This window comes from Aquarana catesbeiana, linkage group LG04 (genome assembly GCF_042186555.1).
Source record: "Aquarana catesbeiana isolate 2022-GZ linkage group LG04, ASM4218655v1, whole genome shotgun sequence".
NCBI classification, from domain to species: Eukaryota; Metazoa; Chordata; class Amphibia; order Anura; family Ranidae; genus Aquarana; species Aquarana catesbeiana.
In genome coordinates this window covers 455,475,242-455,495,528 of record NC_133327.1, presented here as the reverse complement: position 1 = coordinate 455,495,528, position 20,287 = coordinate 455,475,242, and positions in this window count along the sequence as shown.

The window sequence follows — 20,287 nt, the reverse complement described above, 5'->3', positions numbered from 1 at the left end:
AATCCTGTCTCAGAGGTCTACGGATAAATCCTTGGACTTCATGGCTTGGTTCGTGCTCTGACATGCACTGTTAACTGTGGGACCTTATATAGACAGGTGTGTGCCTCTCCAAATCAAGTCCAATCAACTGAATTTACTACAGGTGGACTCCAATCAAGTTGTAGAAACAGCTCAAGGATGATCAGAGGAAACAGAATGCACCAGTTTTGAGTGTCATGGCAAAGGCTGTGAATACTTATGTACATGTGATTTTTTTTAATAAAATTTGCAAAGATTTCAAGCAAACATCTTTCACATTGTCATTATGGGGTATTGTTTGTGGAATTTTGAGGAAAATAATGAATTTAATCCATTTTGGAATAAAGCTCTAACAAAATGTGGAAAAAGTGAAGCGCTGTGAATAGTTTCTGGATGCACTGTACACAAATGTGCAAATCGCCCACACAAAACAGTACACCAATATATCTGGTTCACTTGTAGTGAAAAAATAACTATGCTAAAGTCCCTTAAACAACTTACGTGTCCTTTTTAAACCAGACATCTATTAACCTTCTATTAATTAATTAATCCACTGTGTCTTTTGGATGTGCTCTCACCTGTGGTATGAGACCCCCTAAGTTACCCACTTGCCGACAGCCCTATACCAGTTTTAGCCCTATAGCTGTGCGCAGGATCACGTATACATATGTAATCTCGCACTTCTGCACTTCTGGGTCAGGGGACGCGGGCGGGCGGGCGGCTTGCTTCAATTGTGATTATGCACAGCGGAAGCCGATCGGCGGGCACCGTGGACTTGATGTCCACCAGCACCAGCCGATCGCTTGGTACACAGGCAGAACGGCAGTTGTTCTTTCAGTAGGGAAGGCTAGGATCCTGTGTTCCTGCAAAGCAGGAACATGGATCCATGCCTTCCCCTAGTAAAAGCACCCCCCACACAGTACACAAACACTGGCTAGGAACACAGTTAACCCTTTGATCGCCCCTGAGGTTACCCCCTTCCAAGCCAGTGTCATTAGTACAGTCAGAGTGCATATTTTTACCACTGATTACTGTATTAGTGTCACTGGTTCCCAAAAAAGTGTCAAAAGTGTTAGTTAGTGTGCGATTTGTCTGCCACAATATCGCAGTCCCGCTATAAGTCGCTGATCACCCCCATACTAGTAAAAAAATAAAAATTCCATAAATATATCCCATAGTTTGTAGATGCTATAACTTCTGCGCAAACCAGCCAATATACGCTTATTGGGATTTTTTTTACCAAAAATATGTAGCAGAATACATATTGGCCTAAATTGATGAAGAATTTAGATTTTTTTTTAATTTTTTATTGGATATGTTTTATAGCAGAAAGTAAAAAATATCGTTTTTTTTCAAAATTGACGGTCTTTTTTTGTTTATAACACAAAAAGTAAAAAACGCAGAGGTGATCAAATACCACCAAAAGAAAGCTCTGTTTGTGGGGAAAAAAATGACATAATTATTTTTTGAGTACAGAGTCGCACGTGCCATATCGCAAAAAATGGCCTGGTCATGAAGGGGGCTACATTTTTTCTGGAACTGAAGTGGTTAAAGGTGGTCACATGGGTTTAATCATCTGTCTTTCCTCCACCAGGATTTCTCCAGGTAGTCATAAACAGCCTTCTTCCTCTTAAGGGTTAATCCTCCGTCTCCTCTTGGTCACTGTCGCATACCTGGTGGTATAGTCTGATATGCAGAGGACAGCCTCTCTTACACCTCTGACTCGAGGCCCCTAGTAGAGTAAACAGGAGCCGAGTGCCTGGCAGAGATGCTAGCAGTGGACCTGGACCGGAAATGATGGTAGAGCCGTGGTGGAACACTGACACAGCAGGATAAACAGAAACAGCTGTCAGGCTGTAGACTGGAGTAGGCTGGTGCTTGGAAGCCACGGGCTGGAGCCTGGGTACAGCAGCTAGCAGAAATAATATCAGCGTGGACTGGAGCTCAGGCAGGTGCAGGCAGGCTGGCTAAAGACACTGGTAAACAAGTTCAGAACAGACGTGGATACAGAACCAGAGTCGGGTACAAGCAGGTTCGGCAACAAGCTGGCAGCGAGGTAGCAGAAGGAGCAGGCAGATGCATATTTAGAGACAAGCTGGGGTCGGATGCAGGCAGATAGCAGGAATAGTCAGGGACAAGCCGGGTAGGTCAACTGGTGGGTCAACTGGAACAGCTACAGGCAAACGGATAGCAGGAATCACAGGGAATGCTGTAGACGAGACAGCACTGATCCTGGAGAATGGGTCAGTTTAAATAGTCTGTTTAGCGCCAAGAACTGTCACAGGGTGCTCACGCGTATAACCGCACACTCGTTAGCATTCCGTTCTACATTAGCGTGCATGTGCATGTGTGTCGGTGCACGCAAGCTTGCCCGCGCAGCTCTTCTCAGTGGGACATGCAGCACAGGAGATCTTCTATGGCCGCCATCTTGGTTATTGGCGTGCCCTTCCTGAGAGTTACTATCAATCACAGCACACCCCCATAAAAACATAGACAAATCATCAGACTTTCCATAAAACACAAGTTTATTGCAACTGAATAAAAAACAAACTCACATTGTACATGGTAATGGATCACCCGTAATACTGCCTATATTGCTTTTCCGATTGCAGTCAGATTGATGCACCTTCCTCAGAGTTATTGTATTCTGACAGCGGGGGGGACTTTCCTGTAGTCAAAATACACTGATCAGCATTGCAGCTATAGCCTGCAGTGCTGATCGGCAGGGAAAATCTGACAGGGCAGTTGTACAGAAGTCAATCGACTTCTGTATAACCTCCCTGCCCATACATGGATTGAAATTCGACTGGTCCTTGCTCATACTCACAGCTTTACCTTACTTGTTACGTTCATTATACTTCATCAGAGAGTGGAGGTGAGTCAAAACCATCACGCTATATACCACTCTCCTTAAGGCCTGGTTCACACCTATGCAGGTTGCGGTTTGCATATACTAGGTGCATTTAGCATTTTTCCTTGTCAAAAGAAGTTTATTGAGTATACAATATTATAAACATACATAAAGTAAGTTTACAAGGATCTATAAAGTAAGCTCATTGTTTTACAGTAGGGTTTATATAGGTAAATATCATGAAATTTCAAATATTAAACATTGGGTTCACGTAAACCTAAATTAAAGATATATATCATTTCCTTAGTTACTTTTGTAGGTATTTAAATGATTTATACCTACTATACATATTGTTTACAGGTAGAGTGTATATAGGTCAAATAAATTCTGATAATGAGCTTTAATCGTAAGGTGGAGAAAAGGAAAGAGAAAGAAGAAAAAGGGTAGAAAGGTAGAGGTATGGTCCACAAGGTTGTCCCGCTCGTCAGTTTATTATTCTTTTTAGTTCTCTTTGAAGCCTTAGAATGAGTGTCTCTGTAAGTCATTTAATCTGTTACCATGGCAACAGGACAGAGTCATTGAAGTTTGACAGGAACTGTTGTTTTATCCAAGGATGCCAAAGTTTTTTGGAATTTGATTTTGATCGATGGCTACCATCTTAGCATGGGACATTGTATTATTCATTCTGTGAATTGTTTCTGCTAGTACCAATGTAGGAGATTTCCATGCCTTGGCCACTGTTTGTTTTGCAGCCGTTATTAGTTGGATCATAAGTTTGAATTGAGAGAGTGTTAACCATTCCGGTTTTAGATTAAGTAAAGTTAAATATGGATCTGGTTGTATTATTTTTTTAAATATTTTAGATGCAATCACGAAGACTTCCTTCCAGAAGGTTTGGATTACTGGGCACGTCCACCATATGTGTAAATACATGCCTATTTCTGGGCATCCTCGAAAACAAAGAGCTGAGGTATTAGGTGAATATTTTGCCACTCTAGCGGGTACAAGGTACCAGCGAGTTAGGACTTTATAATTTGTCTCCAGTGCTAAGATGTTGGGTGAAGATGACTTAGATGTGAGCCATATGTTAGACCAGTCCGTGTCTTCTAAAGTTCGTCCCAGGTCCTCCTCCCACCTCTGAACGTAAGAGGGTCTATTAAGATTTGCTACTCCATATAATTGATTATAAAGTGATGAAATTGTACCTTTAGCAAATGGATCTTTTGTACAGATTGATTCAAAAATGGATAATTGGGATAATGGTGTATCCCCCTTTAGGAATGGTGTATAGAAATTTTTGATTTGGAGATATCTAAATATCTCAGAGTTTGGTAGATCATATTTTTCTCTAAGCGATGGGAATGAAAGGAATGATTTAGATGCTATGAAGTCATTTAGTGTCTGAATGCCTGATGTTGTCCAAGCTTTAAAAGAATTTGGGTAGATCCATGCCGAATAAAAGGCCGGATTTCTGATAAAAGAAAGGAGAGGATTGTGTGGAGATTGTAACTGATATTTGGTTTTTAGTTTATCCCAGAGAGATAAGAAGTGTTTAGTTATGGGATTATGAATTTTAAAGCGGTCTTTAGGATCAAGCCATAATAAGTTTGATATTAATAGAGGGTAATTTTCTGAAGCCTCTATAAATACCCATAATGGGATTTCCTGTTTTGCATGGTATTTGGATAGACTGGCCAAATGTGCTGCTCTGTAGTAGTTAGTAAAATTAGGGTATCCCAGGCCTCCTTTATTTTTGGGAAGATGTAGTGTGTGTATAGGTATACGTGGTTTAGAAGAGCCCCATATAAACGAAGTTGTTCTTTCTTGTGCTATTCTCAAAAAATAGGAAGGAATTGGAATAGGGAGGACTCTGAATAGATAAAGCAATTTGGGTAGAATAGTCATTTTGATTGCATTAATCTTCCCTATCCAGGATAAAGGAAGTTGCGACCATTGTTTTATTAGATTTGTGATCTGTCTTAATACAGGAGGATAATTGGTTGAGAATAAGTCAGAATGAGATGCTGTTAAATGAATTCCAAGATATGGGATTGATTTTTCTGCCCATGTGAATGGGAGTGCAGCCCTAGCCGGGATCAATTCCATGTTTGTGAGTGAAATATTAAGCACTAGGCATTTCTTAGGATTAATCATAAGGCCGGATAGGGCTGCAAATCCATCAAGAGCTGGTATTAAGTTAGGACCAGAACCTGTGGTGATGATAGAAAAAGTAATATATCGTCTGCAAATATACATAATTTGTGTGTGATACCTCCTACTTCAATGCCAGTTATATTTTGGTTTGTTCTGATGTATTGGGCCATGGGTTCGAGTATAAGGGCAAATAATAAGGGAGATAATGGGCAACCCTGTCGGGTACCTCTTTCGATATTAAAGGCATCAGATTTGTATCCAGCATATTTTATATAGGCTTTGGGTTTATTATATAATGCTTTGATCCATGTTAAAAAGTGGGGTCCAAAACCCCATTTTTGTAATGAATATTGCATATATTGCCAGGATACTGTGTCAAATGCCCTCTTAATATCGAGAGATAGAAAACATAAAGGGATTTTCCGTTTTTTAGCAATATGTGCCAATAACACTGCCCTGCGTATATTATCGCCTGCCTGTCTATTTGGCATGAAGCCTACTTGATCTCTATGTATTAATTTTCCTATAATGCTATTGAGGCGTTTTGCTATTATTTTTGCTAATAATTTAATATCAAGGTTTAACAGAGAGATAGGCCGATAATTCACACAGGAAGTATCATCAGAAAGGGGTTTTGGGATCATACAAACAATTGCCATTAGTGTTTCTTGCCGAAAAGAATGTCCATCTAGAAGTTTGTTAAAAGTTTCAGTGAGAATGGGAGAGAGTATTTCTGAAAATGTTTTATAGTATAAAGCCGAGTAGCCATCAGGGCCTGGTCTTTTGTTAAGTTTTAGGTCTTTTATGGCGTTAGCAACTTCATCTATAGTTATAGGCTCATCCAAACTGCTTTTTTGATTCTGAGATAACTCAGGTAAGGTTATTTTTGAGAAGAAGGATTCAGCCTCTGTAGGATTAAATTCATTGTTTGTCTTGTATAAAGTTGCGAGATGTGAGTGAAATTTATGCACTATTTTAACTGGATTACAAGTATAAACATTTTTTGATAATTTCAAACGTATTGGTTTGAAAGATTTGTTAGTTGAATTTAATGCCCGAGCCAAATATGTACCTGGTTTGTTTGTATTCATGTAGAAATTGTGTTTGGAGCGTTTGAGGGATTTATCAACTGACTCAGTGAGAAATAGATCGTATTCCAATCTAGATTTTTCCAGATGAGATTTTGTACTCTGAGATGGATTATCTTGGAATGATATGTAGGCTGCATTAAAATTGAGTTCTAGTTTTTTTGCTAGATTTTTGCGTTCCCGTTTAAATAGTGCCATTTGTCTTTTTATTGTACCACGCAAGACAGGCTTATGAGCTTCCCACAGTGTTATTGGGGAGATGTCTGTTGTATTATTAATTGATATGTATTCCTTTAAAGCTTGTTCAATGGCCATCTGATGTAGTGGGTGTTTGAGCATTATGTCCGGTAAGTACCACGTTGGGTCATGCGCTTTTGGTATGGCTGAGGCTATAGTAGTGTATACTGCATTATGGTCAGACCACGGAATCGGAATTATATCTGATGCAATAATTTCTGGTAACATTCCTATTGTTAGAAAAATATGATCTATTCTGGTGAAGGTTTGATGAGGGTGCGAGAAATAAGTGAATTTCTTTTTCATTGGGTTACTTTCTCTCCACGAATCTACCAGATTGTATTTGGAAAGAAGTTGAGAAAAAGGTAATCTAGAGGTTATTTTGGATGGTGTAAAAGGTGATTTATCTAGAAATGGGAGGAGGACCTGGTTCAAATCCCCACACATTATCACTGTTCCTATTTTGTGTGTATTAATCACTTGTAATATATGTGAGAGGAATGGTGTAGGTTGTTTGTTAGGAGCGTAGTAGGAAATCACCGTGATTGCTGTATCCATTATATAACCCATGAGTATCAGGTATCTTCCTTCTGGGTCTTTAATTTCTGATGATAAGGTGAATGGTGTGGATCGGTGAAATGCAATTAGAGTTCCCCTTTGCTTGGTACAGGCAGAAGCCGTGTAAATTTGTTGATAAAAAGGAGAAATATATTTTGGAGTAGAATCTTTGGTGAAGTGTGTTTCTTGGAGGCATACTATGTGAGCCTTCTTGTTATGGAAAGTACGGAAGGCTTTGGTCCTTTTTTGAGGGACATTTATTCCCTGAACATTCAGAGAAAGTATATTCAGTGGTGCCATGGCAACAGATCAAATAGTTTTGACTTACATTTTGTTATGCAGAGCTGACTGCGCAGATCAACCTGTGTGGACTGAAGAGATGAAAAGATAGAAAAGAAACCAGTGAATTCTGGAGTAAAGAGTAAACAAAAAACATATGAGATTAGATGATACATTGTATAACTTATTTTTTGCAAGTAATCACAATTTACCCGTGAAAGAGAATAAATATCTCTCTCAGGGGAATAAGTGCCTTCGTCACACTCCCACATAATATGGTTGGGAGAATGAGGAGGGCTAATGGGGGTACACGGATCTTCCGCTTACAGGAGAGAAGTGCTATGTCAAAAGACATCAAAATGATGTTTCATTAATTGGAGTGCAGAATATAGTTTTTGTTGAAATTATTTATTCCAGGGTGGTTGTATATGGTTAGTCTTGCCCTAGGCTAAATAATTCAGTTAGAAAGGTACTGTTAATGACTTTGGTATTGATGACGATAATGTGAATTATTTTGGGATTTTAACCCTTTTAGAGTAAACAATAACATATTTTATTCATATGTAACTGTTTAGATATGTTAACTCATAAAGTTGAGGTTGTATTGCTTCAGATTAGAATAAACAAAAACATAATTCTAGGAACTAGTTAGGTAATAATATATTTGTTTTAAGAAAAAAAAAGAAAAAGCTTCCATTACTTCTGGATTATTGAACATATTTGTCCTAAAAAGTAATAAATCTATTGTTATTACCTGATAATATATAACTGAACAAGAATTTCCTTATTTCACTTATATATTCTAAGGCTATATGAATCAGAAGCAATAAGAAATATAACTGGAATGTAACATGATCCCACACAGTGTGTGACTATCAGAATGCAGTTACATTCAGTTATATATACAGGTGTTTTATAGAGAACCATCTCTTAGTATAATAAATGAAGAGATATCAGGAATTAGGATGTCAGTCCATTGAATCTTCTTGGTCAATGGATGATGTGGCATAACGGCCTCTTTTGTGAGAATGATGATTCCCATTTTGTTCTGGAATTTTCTGGGTGCTGCCTGAAGGTGAAGATGATGCCATTCTTCTGCGTGTGGAAGAGTTGCTGCTTGTGGGTTCTGTCAGTTTTAATTTTAAAAGGGTTTGTTGTAGTTCATCTGCTGATCTGCTTCTGTAAATTGTACCTTGGTGTTTAAATCTGACTGAAAAGGGGAAGCCCCATTGATACATAATGTTGTGGCGTTGCAGTTCCATTAGTTGGGGTTTCGTGGATTGTCTTTTAGTAATAGTAAGTTGGGATAGGTCAGCAAAAATTTGATAATTGTGTCCTTGAAATTTAAGTTCCTTTTTTTCTCTTGCAGCAATTAGTATTTGTTCTTTCGTTCTGTAATAATGAAATTTTGTGATTATATCACGTGGGGGTCCATCTTTCTTTTTGGCTGTGAGGGCTCTGTGTACTCTGTCCAGTTCTAAACGTTCAATAGGGATATCTGGCTTTAGTTCTTGTAATAGAGCAGTAATAGTAGATTGCAGGTCTGTCACAGTTTCAGGTATTCCCCTTATGCGCAAGTTTGAACGTCTGGCTCTATTTTCGTAATCTTCGAGCTTAGTTTGAAGTATTAAATTCTCTTTATTTAATTGTTCCAATTCTGTTATATTTTCTTGGGTTGTAATTTCAATTTCATCCATTTTTATTTCTAAGGCTGCGGTGCGGTTTCCCAGCTCTCTTATTTCTTTGGTTAGGCTTTTTGTTATTTGGTCTGAGGTTTGTTTTAAAGCCTTATGAAGCATCTTTTCAAATTGTAATAATATTACTGGGGATGCTGAGGAGGCTTGTGGAGAAGTTTGTGAGAGGATTTGTTCTGTATCTGACTCAAATGGAGAGTCTTGCTGTGACATTTTCTGTCTGTGAGAGCGCCCTGATGCTGTATCTTGTGAGGTAACTGGAGCTGCTTCAGCTGCAGTGAGTGCCTGTGAGCTCTTTGTGAGGTAATTTTTATTTCTGCCATGGTTTCCTCCCAGTACCATATTTCCTGCCCAAACTTTCACAGTTTGTTCCCAGGGGCAAAAAGGTTCAAATGGATACCTTTTGAGCCTGCAGGCTCCGCTTTGTCCTTCTCTTCTCTCCTCAGCGGTGTGGAGCTCTAACAATGCATGTCTGCTCCGCTAGGCTCCGCCCATCTCCCCCCCGCATTTAGCATTTTTCAATACACATTTTTGATCCATTAAAGTCTATGGAACCAAAGACAAGAAAAAAGTCCCTGGCCCTTTCCATAAAATGCATAGATGTGACCCATAGAAAACCATGTTAAATGGACTGTAGTGTGTTGTGTGTTTCTGCAAAACAGAAAACGCACTAAAAAATACATAGGTGTGAACCAGGCCTTACACTGTTCCCAGGGAAAACCTCATAAACATCATAAACAGACCCTTTCGGGGGCCAGAAAAAGATATGCTAATCCTCCCACTGCCAAGTGTCTCTCCACTTACTCACTGTTCTCAGGAGATCAATACACATTTAAACCTCCATTTCATACTAGCTAACCAAGTAAACATATGCCAATTCTCCACAACCAAGTGTCTCTCCTCCCACCCACTGTTACTTGGAGACCAATACACGTTCTAGCCTCCCATGTATACAAAGTGGTATTGCACAATTGTATTCTATGTGGCCATTACTACATAAATCCTAAAAGAGAATTCTCACTCAAAACAATACACAATTAAAGAAGGGGAACTTCTTATTGCAACTCAAACACATATAAATAAATAAATAAAGTATGTGTAAATTAATATACAAAAATCTCATCTATGCTGAGTCCAAGTCACAAAAACCATGTGTAAAAATATATAAAATATATAAATAAAATGATATATAACCCATTTTATAAAATGTATTTTTATTGAAAATCTTCAATCCTATTTTTAAAAAAAGGGTGTAGGTCCTCTATAGAAAGAAGGGAGTGGTAACTACCAACTGCTGCAATATTCATAAATAAATAAATTCCCACAAAGACATAAACCAATTTTATAACTAGAGACATCCTCATAGGTCTATATATTCAAATTATACATCATACTAAAAACTGTCAAACGTCATTAATAAAACAAATGAGATCAAACTCAGTATTTAGACCTCCAGGTGTTAAAATACACCACACTAGAGACCCAAAATGGAGAAAATTTGGGGGCCTATGGGTTAAGAGACATTGGAGGGTTGACAATTTTATCATATAAAAATGAAAGCGAATTCCCAGAAGGAAATAGTAGCGGTAACTCCTAGTAAGGTAAATAGTATTCTGCTAGAGGTGTTGGAAAGGAAAGCAGTGAAAGCCAATTCAGGGATAGACTTGCCTTAACCTGGGATAACTTTGGAACAGCTCAGGTAAGGGTAATGGGGTGTCCCAAGAACCAGGGCTTAATTGAATGTTTCCATATTTCTCCACGGAGAATGATCTGCTATATCTGGTGTATGAGATAAGAGGAGACAGGGTTTACCAACTTGTCATTCCACAGCCCCACAGATGCACTGTGCTTGACGTGTATCATTCCCAAGTTTTGGGAGGCCGTTGAGGATATGATAAAACCATAGATCAGGTTTTGCAAAGGTTTTACTGGCCAGGGGTACTTAAAGATTTGAAAATGTATTGTGACTCCTGCACTGTTTGTCAGATGCCTCTAATGCCCCGTACATACGGTCGGATTTTCTGATGGACAATGTCCGATCGGAGCGTGTTGTCGGAAATTCCGACCGTGTGTGGGCGCCATCGGACATTTTCCATCGGATTTTCCGACACACAAAGTTGGACAGCAGGAGATAAAATTTTCCGACAACAAAATCCGATCGCGTCAATTCCGACCGTGTGTGGCCTGTTCCGACGCACAAAGTGCCACGCATGCTCAGAAGAAATTCCGACACGGGACAGCTCATTCTGGTAAACTTAGCGTTCGGAATGGATACAGCACTTTCGTCACGCTGCAATGTTAAAAATGGTTTAATACAGCGCACTCTCTTCTTCTTTATTATGTGACAAGAATTAAGTCGTTTTGCTGCTCATATTCACACACACTTCTCACAAAGTTTTATTTGTGTTTTTTTAGTGGGATTCCCTCAATATATTGTTATTAGTTGTCACATCTGACAGTTTTTTATTTTTTTTCATTTATTTTTGTTGGATTTTCAGCCTTTTTTTTTCTTTAATGTTTGGATTTTTTCCAAGGCTGATCTTTGTTCAATGTTATTTTTATTTTTACTCCAGAATATTTTTGGGTGTGTTTTGTGTGTCAAGTTACCCCAACACCATTGATATCTTTTATTATTTAATCTCAAGGAGATTGTTTGGTGTTGGTGTCCCTTGTTCATTTCACATTGTATATTTGAAATATACCTGAATCCTCACAAACAAACTGTCCTTTTTGAAGTAAAACACATAGGAGAGTATAATTCAAAACAAAAATCCTTTATTAAGGGATCAGAACCAAACAAAGAGGAAGGCAACACTGGATCAACATGAGAAATTAGCGAAGCCTGGGACCCTCACGGCAGACATCAATTCTTCAACATCAAAATTGGTGGCCTGAGGAGTCCATATGTAAGGGAGGGCAGTCTGGTCCAGAATTCGCAGAGATCCGGATAGCAGCAGATGACATCTGTGTCCCCAGGCTGTGTTACCACAAGAGGCTGCATCTTTTGGCCGACCAGACTGGATCCAGGGCAATCACTGTCTGATCTTCCTTCCACACTTCCTTCCGGGCTGTGGCTGTGCAGTTGGAGATGTGGCAGGAGGAGGAGTAGGACCTGGAGGAGGACTGGGGGGACCTGGAGGAGGACTGGGAGGACCTGGAGGAGAGGGAGGAGGAGGAGGAGGACCTGCAGGAGGAGGAGGACCATCCCAAAGCTGTGTGTGAGGTGTAATTTGGCCCCTCATACCTTTCTCCAGAGCCTCTGATATGAGGGCCTCACACATGGCTTTTTGGCCCTCCTCCATCCTCTGCATTTTATATGCTATGAATGCAGCAATGTTCTCCTGCCTGGTGTGGGGTGCTCCCAGGACCTCTGTAGCCCTCCAAAAGAATGCTATAGCCGCCTCCTCTAGGGTACTCGTCCTACTGCCACTTTCTGTTTTCAGGTGTGGTGGAGGGACCTTGATATCAGCCAGCTGGCTCGGCCCGGCCACTTCCTGGCTGAGACTTCCCTGTGTATGAAAAAGGGACATGGTTTTAGTTGTTGCATCATCAATCACAATCCTAAATTAGTACTCCCAACTAACATCTAGTTAACATCATTGATTGGACAAGCAGAAATATTTAGAGGAATGCTATACCTGGCTCAATCTGGGCTCCTCCATGTGTTGTTGCCTGGAAGGCCCAGGTTGGGCGTCAGAAGCCTCAGCCGGGGGGGAAGGAAGCGTGGAAGGAAGACTGGAGAGGGATGACCTGGGTTCAGTCTGGCCTGCCAGAAAGTGCAGCCTGTCGTAGTACAACATCCTGGGGACATAGATGTCATCTGCTGCTCCGGATCTCTGTGAATCCAGGACCTTCTTGCGCTCCCTTAGATATGTGCTCCTCAGGCCACCAATTAATATCTTTAAATAGGTGATGTCTGCCGTGGGGATCACCTGCTTCACAATTTCACACAATTGCTCCAGTGCTGCCTTCCTCTTTGCTTGGTTCTTGAAATGGGGGTGGGTAATCTCCCACAGACATGGCAGCTCACTTAGCATATCTATGAATACTGACATGAAGTCATTATCTTTCATTAAGATATCCATGTTCACTGCAAGACACAACACAAGACAAAGCCTAATGTCAGACAAAACTCTCCTAATCTTGTTACAATATAGACCTCAATCTAGAAGCAGTATAGGCACAAGTTTGTCTCTTACCTTCGTTCTTACGATCGGCGCGTCCAATGCTCCTTCCTCCGCTCACAGATCGTACGTAATACGCACGCGTGTTACGCTTTATACACACTGCGCATGTGTTTAACTCCGCCCTCCCCTGACGTTCTTTCTAGTGTATTCCCCGCCCCTTTTCGTTTGGCGCAGTGGGGGAAGAGCATGATGGCGGAGTTACAACAGGTGCGTGATAATAATTCTAACAACGAGGAGGAGGAGGAGAAAAGCCCGGATCCAGGCACGTCCCGATCCAGAAGGAGACGTATTAAGGCCACAAATATGTCGTTTGGGGAGATGTTGGAGATGGTCGACATCATGAAGAAGTCCGACTATGACGGAAAATATGGGCCTTACCCCAACCCCAACATCCGAAAGGCCAAGATCATGGCGAAAGTGGTAAGGAGTCTTGAGAGGAATTTCGAGGTACGACGATCGAAAGATCAGCTCAGGAAGCGGTGGTCGGACCTGAAGTTAAGAGAGCCCGAGAAGAACCGAAAGATCCGGAGAGTGCTTCAAAAAAGTAAGTAGTTGTGCTGTGTTCCTATTCTTTCTGTCTTTATTCCGTTCGTTCTGCTCCATATGCTTTTAGTAATTGTAACGTTTCAAAAGGTCAACTTTAATGTTCATGGGCCCATTATTCGTTCGTATCAAACATTTTTCTTTCGGCCTCTAGAACACCATTGCATTTTCACACATTTTTGGGGGCCTACTTGGATGCCAAATATTTGTTTGTGTAGATGGGTTTGTTACTAGAATGAAATGCTAACTAGATTGTGTGTAAGGAGAGGACACTGAGCAGCTGTTTTCACATCTGGACACTGGAGCACTAGTGTGGGACCCCAGAACACCCTTTTTATTAGGGGGGCCACACAGGTGCTCCAGTGTATACTATAGGGGGGGCTACATCTGTGAAGCTTGTACAAAACAGGTAAAGTATTGCAGCTTGACAAAGGGCAATAAAAAATATACATCTTGGAACTCGGCTAAAATAGACAATTGTACCCCACTTCCAAGCAATGTTTCCTATTTCTAGTTCTGCCATCAAATATCTGTGTGCTAATTATACCATTTTTGTTTTACATAGGGGAGAAAAGACTCGGAGGACACCCCTCATCCGAGGAGACCAGAGACCCCCCCCCTCTGGAAGAAGGGGAAATACCAACCCAAGAAGCTGAGCAGGAGGAAGAAGAAGATGTGGTGGAGATTGGCACCACAACAGGTGAGTGTCTGCGACCACAGACTCAGGTAAAAGAGATGGATGGTGGCATATTTTTGAGACCTTTTTTTTTTGTTCTTTATCTCTTTTTAGGTGATCGTGATCCAGAACGCTTTACATCTGAAAGTGCCCAGATACTCATCGGGGAGATCATGGGGTGTAATCTCCAATTGCAAAAGATCCAGCAACAAATCACTGATGTTATTAAAAAAAATAATAACATCATTAATGTTTTGGGGCGAATTTAAACCCCACAAAATCACCTATTTTATGTTACTAAAATTTTTACAATGTTTAGAAAAGCCAAATTTGGAGGATGCACACAGTGTGCCAACATGTGCTATCTGCCATCACGGGAGATCAATGGACGCGTTTTGGGGGTGCAACCCCTTCCTCAATTATAAAGTCGCATTGAGGAAGGGCTTGCTCCCCCAAAACACGTCCCTTGATCCCCCCTGATGGCAGATAGCACATGTTGACATTCGTAAATTAGTGTGCATCTTCCAAATTTGGCTTTTCCGGGGGTGATTTCCCCCCATCTGAACGCTATATCAAACACAGTTCCTAAATACTCATGTCTGATATAGCCTTCAGGTTTTACCATATGTGAACTTTGTAAGTTCAAGTTTTTTGGCTTTTTTGTTGGTTTTACACAGGCCTGTTTTATCTGAAATGGATATTTCGATTTTTGATAATGCTACTGCAAACATTGTTATACAACAAACATGTTGGTTTGTTTTAAAAACCTTGCGTAAATGCACATGTGATTGTGCAGGTATAAAAAAGTGCCTTACTCAAGAATGTGTGGATTATTGTCTCAACACTACAACACTTTTGGGGTGATGTAATTGCTGTTTTATGCACAAATGGGGGTTATTTCCTAAGGGCAATTACACTTTGCACTACAAGTGCAGGTTCAGTGCAGTTGCAAGTGCACTTGTAGTGAAATGTGTTTTGGCATTTAGGAAGTACCAGCCAACACTGTTTTTTATAAGGTTACACAATCACGACATTTTCTGGACTCAACACATTTCTGTCAGGGTCAGCTAAAACAAACACAAGCAGTAAATGTCCACCAAGAATTTCTTTTGTTTGTTTTTTATTTGAAAAAGGTGTCACAGATTCTCTGGCATATTGATAGCCCCCCTACCCGCAAAGAACTCCAGGTAGCGTAACCGGACATCACGGGCATTCAGGGAGGGCAAGCCATGACGGCCACTTTCAAGCGCCGTCAGTGTTGATGGATTTGGGATTCCGGCCTCAGGCCCAACTGAGCCAGCATAGTTGGCTGAATGTTTTCTTAAAAAATTATGGAGAACACAGCAGGCAAGTATTATATGGTTCAGTTTATACTCCGCCATATGGATGGGTGTCAGAAATAATCGGAACCGGCTGGCCAGGATTCCAAATGTGTTCTCCACCACTCTTCGGGCTCTGGCCAGCCGGTAATTAAAAACCCTCTGTTCCGGGGTGAGGGTCCTCATCGGGATTGGCCGCATCAGGTGGTCCCCCAGCGCAAATGCTTCATCAGCAACGAACACAAATGGGAGACCTTCAACATTGTCCTCTGGAGGTGGCAAGTCCAAGCTGCCATTCTGGAGACGCCTGTAGAATTCCGTCTGGGCGATCACTCCACCATCGGACATCCGGCCATTCTTCCCCACGTCCACATACAAGAAGTCGTAATTAGCCGACACCACCGCCAACATCACTATACTATTAAACCCTTTGTAATTATAATAGTACGACCCCGAGTTGGGTGGTGGGACGATGTGGACGTGTTTCCCATCAATTGCCCCTCCACAGTTAGGAAAGTCCCACCGCTGGGCAAAGTGGGAGGCCACAGTCTGCCATTCCTGTGGCGTGGAAGGAAACTATGGAGGAAAAAACAATAAACATTACTATTTTTTCACAGAAACATGGCAAGCAGATTATACACAAACATTATGGGGCAACCTCCAGATAGCATTTAATAAGGGGAATTTAACAAGGCCAAAGTATAAGGTACACCTATCATATTCCCCCTCCCCCCCTCTCATGGGCCATTTCTAACATTATAGGGGGGGGGGACTCTTGGACAGGTAACCCTCTTCACTTCATTGAGAGATGAATGCCTAAATACAGGGTATTACTTGGAACAGCCCCTCCTTAGTTACACTATTAGCAGACCACTGGACAGGTAAGAAGTGTCTGAATACAAAGATATAAATACACATTGTACACATTTGAGGACTTTGGACATTCTGCTATTACCTATCAAGATAATAATAGGATACAAAAACTTTAAACAGTTCCATTGGAAAGTATACAGGCAGGCCCTTGCACTACATGCTTTGGGGAATTCATCCATAAATCTGACCAGTAAAGAGATGGGTATAGTGTGTATGGGTTTGGCAAAGTCAGCAGATAGATGATTGAGGATAGAGAATTGGGATCAGCTGACTTAGCAGTTGGGGGGAGGGACGGTTACCCAAAATTTGTGGACACCACAAAAAAAGCCTCTGGCACTCTGCCTGAATTTAAAGCTAAAATAACATTAACCACTTGCCGACCGCCTAACGTAGATATACGTCGGCAGAATGGCATGGGCAGGCAGAATCACGTACCTGTACGTGATCTGCCTCCCGCGGGCGGGGGGTCCCATCGGACCCCCCCCGGTGCCAGCGGCGGTCGGCTTGTGACTGGGAGCGTTGGGAGGCGAGGGGGAGACCATCCGATCGTGGCCCCCCCCTCGCGATCGCTCCCAGCCAATCGGAATCCTCCCCTGCCTGTGTGTAGTTTCACACAGGCAGAGGATGTGATGTCATCTCTCCTCGGCTCGGCAGTTTCCGTTCCAGCGCCGAGGAGAGAAGACATGTAAGTGCACAAAACACTACACACACACAGTAGAACATGCCAGGCACACAAAACACCCCGATCCCCCCCCCCCGATCCCCCCCCCCAATCCCCCCCAACCACCCCCCCGTCACAAACTGACACCAAGCAGTATTTTTTTTTTTTTTCTGATTACTGATTGGTGTCAGTTTGTGACAGTTACAGTGTTAGGGCAGTGAGTGTTAGCCCCCTTTAGGTCTAGGGTACCCCCCTAACCCCCCCTAATAAAGTTTTAACCCCTTGATCACCCCCCGTCACCAGTGTCGCTAAGCGATCATTTTTCTGATCACTGTATTAGTGTCGCTGGTGACGCTAGTTAGGGAGGTAAATATTTAGGTTCGCCGTCAGCGTTTTATAGCGCCAGGGACCCCCATATACTATCTAATAAATGTTTTAACCCCTTGATTGCCCCCTAGTTAACCCTTTCACCACTGATCACCGTATAAGTGTTACGGGTGACGCTGGTTAGTTCGTTTATTTTTTATAGTGTCAGGGCTCCCGCCGTTTATTACCGAATAAAGGTTTAGCCCCCTGATCGCCCGGCGGTGATATGCGTCGCCCCAGGCAGCGTCAGATTAGCGCCAGTACCGCTAACACCCACGCACGCAGCATACGCCTCCCTTAGTGGTATAGTATCTGTACGGATCAATATCTGATCCGATCAGATCTATACTAGCGTCCCCAGCAGTTTAGGGTTCCCAAAAACGCAGTGTTAGCGGGTTCAGCCGAGATACCCGCTAGCACCTGCGTTTTTCCCCTCCGCCCGGCCCAGCCCAGCCCACCCAAGTGCAGTATCGATCGATCACTGTCACTTACAAAACACTAAACAAATAACTGCAGCGTTCGCAGAGTCAGGCCTGATCCCTGCGATCGCTAACAGTTTTCTTGGTAGCGTTTTGGTGAACTGGCAAGCACCAGCCCCAGGCAGCGTCAGGTTAGCGCCAGTACCGCTAACACCCACGCACGCACCGTACACCTCCCTTAGTGGTATAGTATCTGAACGGATCAATATCTGATCCGATCAGATCTATACTAGCGTCCCCAGCAGTTTAGGGTTCCCAAACACGCAGTGTTAGCGGGATCAGCCCAGATACCTGTTAGCACCTGCGTTTTGCCCCTCCGCCCGGCCCAGCCCACCCAAGTGCAGTATCGATCGATCACTGTCACTTACAAAACACTTAACGCATAACTGCAGCGTTCGCAGAGTCAGGCCTGATCCCTGCGATCGCTAACAGTTTTTTTGGTAGCGTTTTGGTGAACTGGCAAGCACCAGCGGCCTAGTACACCCCGGTCGTAGTCAAACCCGCACTGCAGTAACACTTGGTGACGTGGCGAGTCCCATAAGTGCAGTTCAAGCTGGTGAGGTGGCAAGCACAAGTAGTGTCCCGCTGCCACCAAAAAGACAAACACAGGCCCGTCGTGCCCATAATGCCCTTCCTGCTGCATTCGCCAATCCTAATTGGGAACCCACCGCTTCTGCAGCGCCCGTACTTCCCCCATTCACATCCCCAACCAAATGCAGTCGGCTGCATGAGAGGCATTTTCTTTATGTCCTCCCGAGTACCCCTACCCAACGAACCCCCCCCAAAAAGATGTCGTGTCTGCAGCAAGCGCGGATATAGGCGTGACACCCGCTATTATTGTCTCTCCTGTCCTGACAATCCTGGTCTTTGCATTGGTGAATGTTTTGAACGCTACCATTCATTAGATGAGTATTAGCGTAGGGTACAGCATTGCACAGACTAGACACACTTTCACAGGGTCTCCCAAGATGCCATCGCATTTTGAGAGACCCGAACCTGGAACCGGTTACCGTTATAAAAGTTAGTTACAAAAAAAAGTGTAAAAAAAAAAACACAAGCAAAAATATAAAATAAAAAATAATAGTTGTCGTTTTATTGTTCTCTCTCTCTCTATTCTCTCTCTATTGTTCTGCTCTTTTTTACTGTATTCTATTCTGCAATGTTTTATTGTTATTATGTTTTATCATGTTTGCTTTTCAGGTATGCAATTTTTTATACTTTACCGTTTACTGTGCTTTATTGTTAACCATTTTTTTGTCTTCAGGTACGCCATTCACGACTTTGAGTGGTTATACCAGAATGATGCCTGCAGGTTTAGGTATCATCTTGGTATCATTCTTTTCAGCCAGCGGTCGGCTTTCATGTAAAAGCAATCCTAGCGGCTAATTAGCCTCTAGACTGCTTTTACAAGCAGTGGGAGGGAATGCCCCCCCCCAACGTCTTCCGTGTTTTTCTCTGGCTCTCCTGTCTCAACAGGGAACCTGAGAATGCAGCCGGTGATTCAGCCAGCTGACCATAGAGCTGATCAGAGACCAGAGTGGCTCCAAACATCTCTATGGCCTAAGAAACCGGAAGCTACGAGCATTTTATGACTTAGATTTCGCCGGATGTAAACAGCGCCATTGGGAAATTGGGAAAGCATTTTATCACACCGATCTTGGTGTGGTCAGATGCTTTGAGGGCAGAGGAGAAATCTAGGGTCTAATAGACCCCAATTTTTTCAAAAAAGAGTACCTGTCACTACCTATTGCTATGATAGGGGATATTTACATTCCCTGAGATAACAATAAAAATGATTTAAAAAAAAAAAAAAAATGAAAGGAACAGTTTTAAAATAAGATAAAAAAAATAATAATAATAAAGAAAAAAAAAAAAAAAAAAAAAAAAAAAGCACCCCTGTCCCCCCTGCTCTCACGCTAAGGCGAACGCAAGCGTCGGTCTGGCGTCAAATGTAAACAGCAATTGCACCATGCATGTGAGGTATCACCGCGAATGTCAGATCGAGGGCAGTAATTTTAGCAGTAGACCCCCTCTGTAAATCTAAAGTGGTAACCTGTAAAGGCTTTTAAAGGCTTTTAAAAATGTATTTAGTTTGTCGCCACTGCACGTTTGTGCGCAATTTTAAAGCATGTCATGTTTGGTATCCATGTACTCGGCCTAAGATCATCTTTTTTATTTCATCAAACATTTGGGCAATATAGTGTGTTTTAGTGCATTAAAATTTAAAAAAGTGTGTTTTTTCCCCAAAAAATGCGTTTGAAAAATCGCTGCGCAAATACTGCGTGAAAAAAAAAAATGAAACAC